A 10,338-nucleotide genomic window follows, 5' to 3' on the forward strand; every position below is an offset into this window, starting at 1 on the left:
TTTGGCTATCTTTCAATTTCTTTATGATTATGAAAGTAATATTAACATATATTTATCTTTCCTCCTTTGGAATATTAAGGAAGTATATTATACATAATGTTCTTTGTTTTTTTTTTTTTTTGATACCAGGGATTTGGTACCAGGAGTGTTTTTACCATTGATCACATCCCTCTCATTTTTTATATTTTATTTAAAGACAGGGTCTCACTGAGTTACTTAGGGCCTTGCTGAGTTGCTGAGGCTGGCTTTGAACTTGTGATCCTCTTGCCTCAGCCTCCGGAATCACTGGGATTACAGGCATGTGCTACTATATCTGGCTATAATGTTCTATATCCTACTTTTCTCCATTAAAAATATATTCCGGGTGCTTGCTTCGGTAGCACATATACTAAAATTGGAACAATACAGAGAAGATTAGCATGGTCCCTATGCAAGGATGACACACAAATTCATGAAGTACTCCATATTTAAGAAAAAATAAATAAATAAATAAATATATATATATATATATATATATATATATATATATATATATATTCTGGGGGCTGGGGTTGTGCTCAGTGGTGGAGTGCTTGCCTCACACATGTGAGGCACTGGGTTAGATCCTCAGCACTACATAAAATAAATAAAGGTATTGCATTTATCTACAACTAAAGAAAAAGTATATATATATTTTTTCCTGGAATTTTGTCTAGTTGTATATTTTCCCTTGTATGGATTACTGTGCATCATAATTTATATAGCCAATCCTCTATTGATGGACATTTAGATTTAAAAATTCCTTTCCTTTTGAAATTAATGCTGTGATGAATAGCCTTGTACATATATTATTTAATCTGTAGGTTAAATTCCCATAGATGGGACTGCTAGATCAAATAGTATTTGAATTTGTAAGTTGTTAGATGTTGCTAAATTGTTCTCCATTGGCAAACCCAAATATTTCAAAGGTATTCATTTTGAAAGTCCTTTACAGCGTTCAACTTGCTATAAAGATTTTTCTTCACTAGATCAGAGGAAGGAGGAAGAGGTAACATTTTTGAGATCATTTTCATAAGCAAATTCAAAATTCTTTACTAAATAAAAGAAGGAAATAAAAGCAAATTGTTTTACTATGTATCATGTGTCATCCTTGATTATTTATGTAGATGAATCCTCTCTACCATTATGAACTTGGCTTCATTGTTCTTACTCAAAGATGCAAAGAAAAGTCTCAGAAAGATTAAATTAAATATTCTATTTAAGATTTTGCTAAAGTTTTCTCTACAGAATCCAAAAGCTTTTTTCTTCTTTCTTAAGGGGAGAGACATGTCTCTAGCTGCAGAGATGCTCATATGAGCAGTGGTAGTCAATACATCTTGTCCCTGATTCTTGTGTTAGGATGAACAGCCAGGATGATATATGCTGACCATCAAGTTCTGATTCACCCAAAACTTAACTAACCTGTGAGACTCACTGTCAGAAGATGGAATCAAGTTAAATTCCCTGGAATAGAGATTTTTCATAGTTTTGTAGAATATCTTATCTAATAATAGCATTTTCTGTTACACAATCTAAGATAAGGCAATCAGATCATTTGCTTGAGGATATAAATTAATTGCTGGCAGAAGTCAGTCAAAAGAAAGAATATATGTTTTGACTGGAGTCCAGTGAGCAGAAAGACTTAATTCATGCAAGCTACTGCTTTCTAGATAACCCAAGGCAAAGAATAACCAGCCCTATTTCAGCCCTCCATCTGCAAAATGGAGAGGTTCTATTAGAGACAACATTGATCACTAACAGTATAGTTGGCATAAAATTAGTTATGATTTCTAATGCTGTATGAATTATGTATTTGGTTAAAAAAATACCAACTTTGTAGCCAAATAGACCTGACTTGGAACCCATTTCTTTGTATTGAGTATGTGACCTTGGGAACTTCAATTTTTTTTTTAAGTCTTGCTTTTATCTGAAAAAGTAAGGATATCAGTGATAACCACCTCATAGGTTTTTAGTGAAAATTAAATGAATCCATATGAATAAAATGCTTAGCACTGAGCCTGGGAACATAGTAGGTACTCATTAAATAGTAGTTGCTAGTCATGGTAGGACTCTTTTCCTATCTGAAGATCTCTTTAGTAGTGGCTATTGGGGCTGATTTCTGTACTGTGAGAAACAACTTTGTGTGTTTAATATGGCTTCATGCTCAGCTAAATCAAAACAGAGGTAAAGCTCCACCTGACCTTGTCGGCAATTAGCTTTTGCCTTTTCATGCGTGAGATTTGATTATCTTTATCATTGTCTTAGCTTGTGTTACCTACACATCATAAAATTATCCCAACCTTTTAATATCCTGTCAGAAACATTTATCTTTTTGACCTTCAGTGGAATTGTAGTAGGATTGCCTGCTGTTTGAATACATCTATCTATCTCATGTAATGTGAATTTGCCAGTGTTCAAGTTTAATATTTACACCATGGCCACTTAGGTGCCATGAGCTTTGATTCATCCTTGCCACTAGATGGCACTATAATAGAACACATTTGTTCTAGTTATCCTTTCCTGTCTAGGAAGACATGCCACAGAAACAGAAGCTGAGGAACGGCCCATGTGAAACTGAAGAAGAGAGGGCTTTGGAATAGGGCTATTTTATAAATGGGAGAATTTAGTGTTGGAGTTTTATATGTTTGTGTTCCTCCAAAAGTTGGTCTTGGAAGTAGTCATAAGAGAGCAGGAGAATGAGATTGAAGAGGAACAAAGGAGAAACATAAGTCTGACATTTTAACTTGCTGTGGGCAATAAGGCTCAATTCTATTGGAACTTACTAAGTAGCACGTAGACTGCCCCCTCTCCCAATCTTCAGCACAATGGCTGGGAGGCAGGAGTGCATATCCATTAGCTCTTGTCCATTGGTCCAGATTGGACTCTGTTCTTTCTCTCCATTTATGTATGGGTTAAGAGAATTCTTTCAAGCTCCCAAGACAGGCATGAGGCAGAAAGTAAAGATATTCAGTAGGGACTAGGGGTGAGATCTTATCATTTGAAGCAAATCTAAGACTATCGTGAATTACTATTCCAATCTGGTCAAAATCAAATGTAAGGCTAGGTGGATATGACTTGGGGCACCAGATGTGTCTGCTGCAGCTACCTAATAAATCATGAACTCGGTAAATTCTTCCAGTTGAAATAAACAAAGAATTCTAATGAACCATCTGCATCTCCAAATCCTTGGGGACTACTGATAGGTAGCCTAGCAAATGCTTAGTGAATAAAAATCTAAATGGCTATTACATGAAATTCAGAAGAAGGAAATATCTTGCCCTTTAGATCTTAGTATGAAAGAGTTTCCAAATCCTTTAATTCTTATGTACTAGGGTATAGAAGCAGGAGGTATTTGTTGCTGTAGGAACAGGAGTTTGCTATAGGAAAACTATGTGTTGGGGAATATGTAAAGGAGAAATTGTATTGTAGTGGGAGTCTGGAGAACTTGGGATCTACCTGTGATGTTGGATATATCTTTTAGGTTACCTTAAGATAACTTTTGGGAGCTCTGTGTCTTTATTGAGAGAAGATAGCTATCTATCCATCTATCTCCATATATAATCTCTAATTATCCTTAAAGTTTCTTCTAGCCCTAAGATATTATGAAAATTATATATGTAGAAGAATATTTGACTTTTGTGAATGGCTTTTTGTACTCAAATGTATATTTACGTTTACATGCATGACATGATAAGTTTGTAGACATTGGAATTGATTTAAAGATGAGCAAATCTTGATTTTTTAAAAATAGAAGTTTCTTTGGTTTCCAAAAAATAGTATGTCAGATATGCAAGTAAACAGAAGAAATATTAATATTAAGATATGCATATGTACTATAAATTAAACCTTTTTATTCTGCATATTGTGTATTCAAGTGAAATTTTTATTCTGAAAAATGGAGTAATTAGTCAGGCAAGGATTGAACAGGAAGCAGAGATCTAGAACTTGCAGCAATATCACTAGGATGAAGAGATCAAATTTGAACTTCAGGGCTAGTGAAGGAGACAGAACTTACAGGGAGTCAAGATCCTGAAGAGGAGTGCTCTGAAAATTCCTTACAAAATTTCTCTTCAAGGCATTAGCTAATTCCTGAACCATGCATGAATGGAGTAAAAGGCTAAGAAATCCAGAAAAAAAATAAAAAATGTTAAGAGGCTAAAAAGCTTATTAGAGCTTTTGGCAGTCTGGGGAAAAAACAAACAAGCAAAAATATAATTTAGAACCTGCCAAAAGTAAAATTTCCCGGCTTTTAGATGATACTTCTGAAGTGTTGTGGCTGATGGTAGGGATAAATCAGTAATAGATCAGCCTTCACAAAGTGTTAACAATAGGCTTCCATTGCCGGGTGCAGTGGTGCATGCCTGTAATCTCAGAGGCTGGGGAGGCTAAGGCAGGAGGATCCTTAGCCAGCCTCAAAATAGCGAGGCACTAAGCAACTTAGGGAGACTCTGACTCTAAGTAAAATACAAAAAAAAAAAAAAAGGCTGGGGATGTGGCTCAGTGGTTGAGTAACCCTGAGTTCAATCACAGTTCCCTCCCTATAAAAGACTTTCATTATTTTAATTCCTGATTCAATCAGGGTTTCCTGTTTTTCAGGCAGAGGAGAGTAATATCTTCTCTGAAGAAATATAAGATCATCCATTGAATCTCTGCCACCTCTCATGCATGTAATGTCAGTGCTCAATCTAAAAGACCATGTGTGCCAGGAAACAGGACCAAATGACAAAAGCTAACAGGAAAAAAACAAAACAAAACAAAATAGCTGGTATAGATTTGGGGGTTAACAGAAATATAATCTTAAATATAATCAGTAGGTTAAAGAAAGTAGATTAAAAACAAAAGAATGTCATCAAAACATTAGAATGTATAAAAACACCATTAAATGGAAATTCTATAGGAGAAAAAAACAAGAAGTCAAAATATAACTGCAGATGAGACAACAGAATAGAATTAGGGAGCTGAAAATAGAGAATTGAGAAACTGGAAGTTGGTAAGTAGCAAATATTATATTTGAAGTTCAAAGAAGAAAAATGAATGGAAAATATAGATAATATCATATAAAACTTGATAAAAAATGTAGTAAGGGTAATCAATGTTTAATTGAAGTTCTAGAAGAAGAGGAGAGAGGAAATAAAACAGGAGAAATAGTTGAAAATATACTGGCAAAATAATTTTTGGAACTGATCAAGGATATCAGACTGAAGAGTCATGAAGCTCTATAAACCCTGAACAGGTTAAAAATAAAATATCCTAAATATAAAATAAGGGGCTGGGGTTGTGGCTCAGTGGTAGAGTGATTGCTTAGCATCTGTGAGGCACTAGGTTCAATCCTCGGTACCCCATAAAAATAAATGAATAAAATAAAGGTCCAACAACAACAATAAAAATTTTTAATACATAAAATAAAATAAAGCCAAGCCCAGATACAAATAAGAAGAGAAATAAACAAATCCATAATCTTTATAGTGAGAGTTTTTTTTTTTTTAATCTCATTTTATTTTACTGTTAGGGATGGAGTCTAAGGCCTCACACATGAAGCACTATGCCACTGAGCTACGTCCCCAGCTCCATAGTGAGAGATTTTTAACATATCTTTCTCGTCAAAAATTCAGTAAAGTGGGACTGGGGTTGTGGCTCAGCGGTAGAGCGCTCACCTAGGACGTTCGAGGCCCTGGGTTTGATCCTCAGCACCACATAAAAATAAACAAATAAAATAAAGGTTAAAAAAAACTCAGTAAAGCATATAATATTTGAGAAATACAGTGAGCAAATGTGTGTATGTGTGGGGGTATATAATACTGTATCAAACAATGCAAAACATTCCACATTCTTTTTTATAGACACATAGAACATTTATTAAAATAAACTATATGCTGGGTCATAAGGCAAGTGTTGACAAATGTCAAAGGATTAAAATCATATGGAGTATATTCTTTGATGATACAGAAGATAAATAGTACATGTATATGACCAATGCGAGGTCCATATCTTGAGTTCATTAAAACCATAGATCAAAAAGTAATGATGTCCAGTTTTCACTGGATTTAATGACTCACTTCCATGAAATAGTGTATGGAAAGTGAAATATAATGACTTTACAGAGGAGCAGGAGCCTGATTAAACATCACCTTAACCAAGAACATAACCTCATCAGGATGAGTTATATGGCTATTCGGTAACCCTGATGGGATAGGATGAAAAGGGCCCTCAGGCTGTGTGTGGTGTTCTTTACAAAACCTGTAATTCCCATCTAATCACATGCTCCCATCAAATTCAAATTGAGGGGCTGTGTTAGTCAGCTTTACAAAACTGTGACCAAAATACCCAAGACCAAGTAAGAGGAGAAAAAGTTTATTTCAGGCTCACGGTTTCAGAGGTTCAGTCCAAGGTCGGCGGGCTCCATTGCTCTGGACCTGATGTGAGGCAGAATAGAGGGGCAGAGGAAAGCTCCTGAGCTCATGGCTGCCAGGAAGGACAAGGGGTGGGGAGAGAAAGAACCCACAAGTAAGTCACCAGAGAAATATAACCCCCAAAGGCATGCTACTCCCCATCACCTACCTCCTCCAGCCTACAGTTACCACCCAGTTAGTCCATTAGAATCATTAATCCATCAAATGGATTAATCCAGTAATTAGTTCACAGCCCTCATAATCTAATCACTTCACCTCTGAACATTCCTACTCTAACAAGAAGTTTCAGGGTCTACCTCATATCTAAACCATAATAGGGACATTCTATAAATTTTATCAGGGATATTCTATCTGGCTAATGTGAATAATTTTTTAAATTGTCAAGGTTATAAAAAACAAGGAAAATAACCTGAGAAGTTGTTGTTGACCAGAGGAGACTAAGAAGGAATATTGACTAAATGCAATATTCTAATTTGAATTACAGAAGTGAAGAAGAATATTGTAGTGGAAAAAATGAGAAAAATCCAAATCAAGCCTGAAGTTTGGTTAGTAATGTATCAATGTAGGTTTCTAAATTTTAACAAAGGTGCCGTAATATAAAACATTAAATAGAAGTGCATGAGGGGTATACAGGAATGCCCTGTATACCTGTAAGTCTAAAATATTCCCCTAAAACATTTATTAAAAATAAAAATGAAAGAAAGATAGGTAGCTCAAATGAGAAATGGGCAAAAATACTTGAGAGGAACATTTAAAAAAAAGATATTTAAGTGCACAGTATAGACAAGAAAAGAAGTTTAACTTCATTGATTATGAGAAAAATGCAAACTAAAACACATCATCACTGTAGATGCTTCATCATAGCTAAAATGGAGAAGATAGAGAATACCAAGATTGCTAATCTGACGACGTTGGAAGATCTAAACCCATACACTGCTGGTGGGAGTATAAATTGATAAAATTATTGCATTAAAATTTAGGGGTTAGCTGGGTGCATGCCTGACATCCCAGCGGCTCAGGAGGCTGAATCAGGAGGATCAAAAGTTCAAGAGCAGTCTCAGCAACTTAGAGAGGCCTTAAGCAACTTAGTGAAACTCTGTCTCTAAAACAAATAAATAAATAAAAGGGACAGGTATGGTGGCACAGCCTGTCATCCCAGCAGCTCTGGACGCTGAGGCAGGAGGATCATGAGTTCAAAGCCAACCTCAGCAAAAGCGAGGTACTAAGCAACACAATGAGACTCTTTTTCTAAATAAAAATACAAAACTAGGGTTGGGGATGTGGCTTAGTGGTCAAGTACCCCTGAATTCAGTCCCCAGTACCACCCCCACTCTCCAAAAAAAGGAACAGGGATGTGGCTCCATGGTTTAGCATCCCTGGGTTCAATACCTGGTACAAAAAAAAAAAAATTAGAGGGTAGTGTTAACTAAAACTAGACACTTGCCTAACCTACTACCCAGCAATTCTGCTGTAAGTACACATTTGCTACAAATCATGGACAAAATATTCAGTTACTTTATGTATCATAGCCCCCAACGAAACAACCCAATTGTCTATAGATAGGTCCTTGCGACCAGGCATATGATAGAATACTCTATGTTGATTAAAAAAAAAAAAGAAAAAAGAAAAGAAACTATTGCTACAAATAATATGTATAGATGAATCTCAAACTTAAAGACATAAAGATGAGAGAGAAATCTGGACCGAAAACAGCATATACTTTTATGGTTTCATTTACTTGAAATTTGAAAGTGATGAAACTAATGGGTGGTGATAAGGTAGATGGGACAGGTAGTGACTGGGAGGGGCATGAGGGGACCAGCTGTCACTCTGGTGGTGTTCTGTATGTCCATCTCCTATGTGGGACAGGAGTACATTCTCCATGTCAGAATTCCCAGAGCGTGTGCCTGAAGACTGTGCACTTAACTGTGCGAACATCAGAGATCCATAAAAGAGTCAAAAGCACAGGTCTTCTAGAAACTTGGATTTTAATATCAAAACATGTTTCCACCCTGATTTATAATGCAAACTATAGTTAATTAGTATATGTGTATTCTTTAAAAATCAAATAGTGATATAGAATGTTCTTGTTAGAAAACATCTGCACAATACTTTGATAACTAATTAATTGGTTCTCTGTGCTTTGGGATTTATTTTATTCACTGCATGAAGGGATCCATCGAGACCAGTTACAATTATCATACCAACTAAGAACAAATTAGGCAATAGACTCTCCTGATGTTCTAATATTTTGAAATGTAGAGAGGACTGTTTGAATACCTAATAAGGCTTTTATGAAATTTGGGGACTTCATAAGCATAGCAGGTTAAGAATACACTTCTATAAAAATATATTCTATGTTTTAAAAATTTGCAACAGCTGTTAAAAGATAGTTGGTATCCTCCCATTTCACAGATGGAGAAACTGAGACTGAAAGAGATTAAGTTGCCATGTCCATTCATAGAAGGGCCATGATTCAAACTTAGATTTAGACTGACTCGAATCCATGCTTGGATTCACACTAATCCACAGCAGTATTTTTCAAAGTATGAGTGATGAGCCACATACTTCAAATCATGTCAAGTATAAATCTCCAGGAAGCTGGGGCAGGTAGAATATTTGAAATTGGAGCCTCATTTTTTTTTTTTTTTTTTTTTTTGGTAAAAGGACCTGAGGATTAAGAAGCACTGCTTTTTGCTCTAATGACTTTGAATAGGAAGGCGACATCTTATTCAAACCTAACCTTCCAAGTTTGGAGTTTACCCATATCACACATAATAGAAGAGAGCCGTGCTCCTTGAGTGTGTACATACAGTTCTTGTCTGGTACAATCCCTCTCTCCTTCACTATTATTTCACTTGAGGTTTTCGGTGAAATAGATCCTTTTCTACCCACTTGCAAGCTGTTGATATGTTTCCACAAAAGAAGTACTGAGCTGGTTTAAATATGCAAGTATGGTTCCCAAGAAGAGTATGTGCCTACTGATTCTCTCTAACACATTCTAAGTTAAAAGTTGAAGCAATACACTCGTCAGAAGTATTATTATTCTGTCTACATGGTTTTCTTTATCGAAACTCTAGAGGCTGGTGGAAAATAACAAATATGATATGGTGGGTATTTTTTTAAAAAAATATAAGGTATGAGGCAAAACGTGATATAGAAATGATCATATAAGATGTAATGACTTATTCTTTTAGGTTTAAAGAAAATTTATATATTTATTTATTTTTGGTTCTGAAGATTAAACTCAGGGATGCTTAACCACTGAGCTACATCTCCAGCCCTTTAATTTTTTTTTTTTTTTAAATTTTTGGATAAGATCTCACTAAGTTACTGGAGCCTTTCTAAGTTGCTGAGGCTGCCCTCCAAATTGTGATCCTCCTGCCTCAGCCTCCCAAGTCTCTGGGATTACAGGTGTGCATCACCATGCTGGGCTTCAAGAAATCATTTTAGAATGTTTCCTTCTCTAAAGCTTTATTTTCTTGAAAAAAGGAGGGGAAGATGGGTAAATGTCTAAATAGAGGCTGTTAAAACTTAAACCTCACATCTTTTCCCCTCCTAGCATTTGGAAAAAAATATTACATACCATAGCTTGAAGATATTTCACTCAATTTCTTGGTGGCACAGGGAAAGAAAAACAGTCAATAACTCAGACGCGTACTCCTTAGGGATACGGGATGCTGTCAAACCTGGGTTAGAGACCACCTGTTTCACCTAGCTTTATGATCTCTGTGAGTTCCTTAGTATCTCTTCCATTTCCTCTTAAGGGTGATAATGGTACCGATTTCCTAGGACTCAGAATTAAATGAAATAACACATGTACAATGTATAGCACAAGTTTAGGAACATGTAATTGTGCAAAAATCATTAGCTTTTTATTCTCATTGTTTGTTCCTATTCTATGATACCA

General features: G+C 35.6%; 1 non-coding gene across 1 annotated transcript; it reads left to right on the forward strand.

Annotated features, from left to right (window-relative positions):
* Positions 1-364: 364 nt before the first annotated feature.
* On the forward strand, positions 365-471 carry LOC124098250 (U6 spliceosomal RNA). Its single transcript, XR_006853521.1, has one exon. It is a non-coding gene; the product is annotated as a U6 spliceosomal RNA (small nuclear RNA).
* The last annotated feature ends 9,867 nt before the right edge of the window (positions 472-10,338 follow it).

The sequence above is a fragment of the Marmota monax genome, unplaced genomic scaffold (assembly GCF_021218885.2).
Source record: "Marmota monax isolate L192 unplaced genomic scaffold, Marmota_monax_Labrador192_F-V1.1 WCK01_AAM20220418_F8-fsc00042, whole genome shotgun sequence".
Classification (NCBI taxonomy): Eukaryota; Metazoa; Chordata; class Mammalia; order Rodentia; family Sciuridae; genus Marmota; species Marmota monax.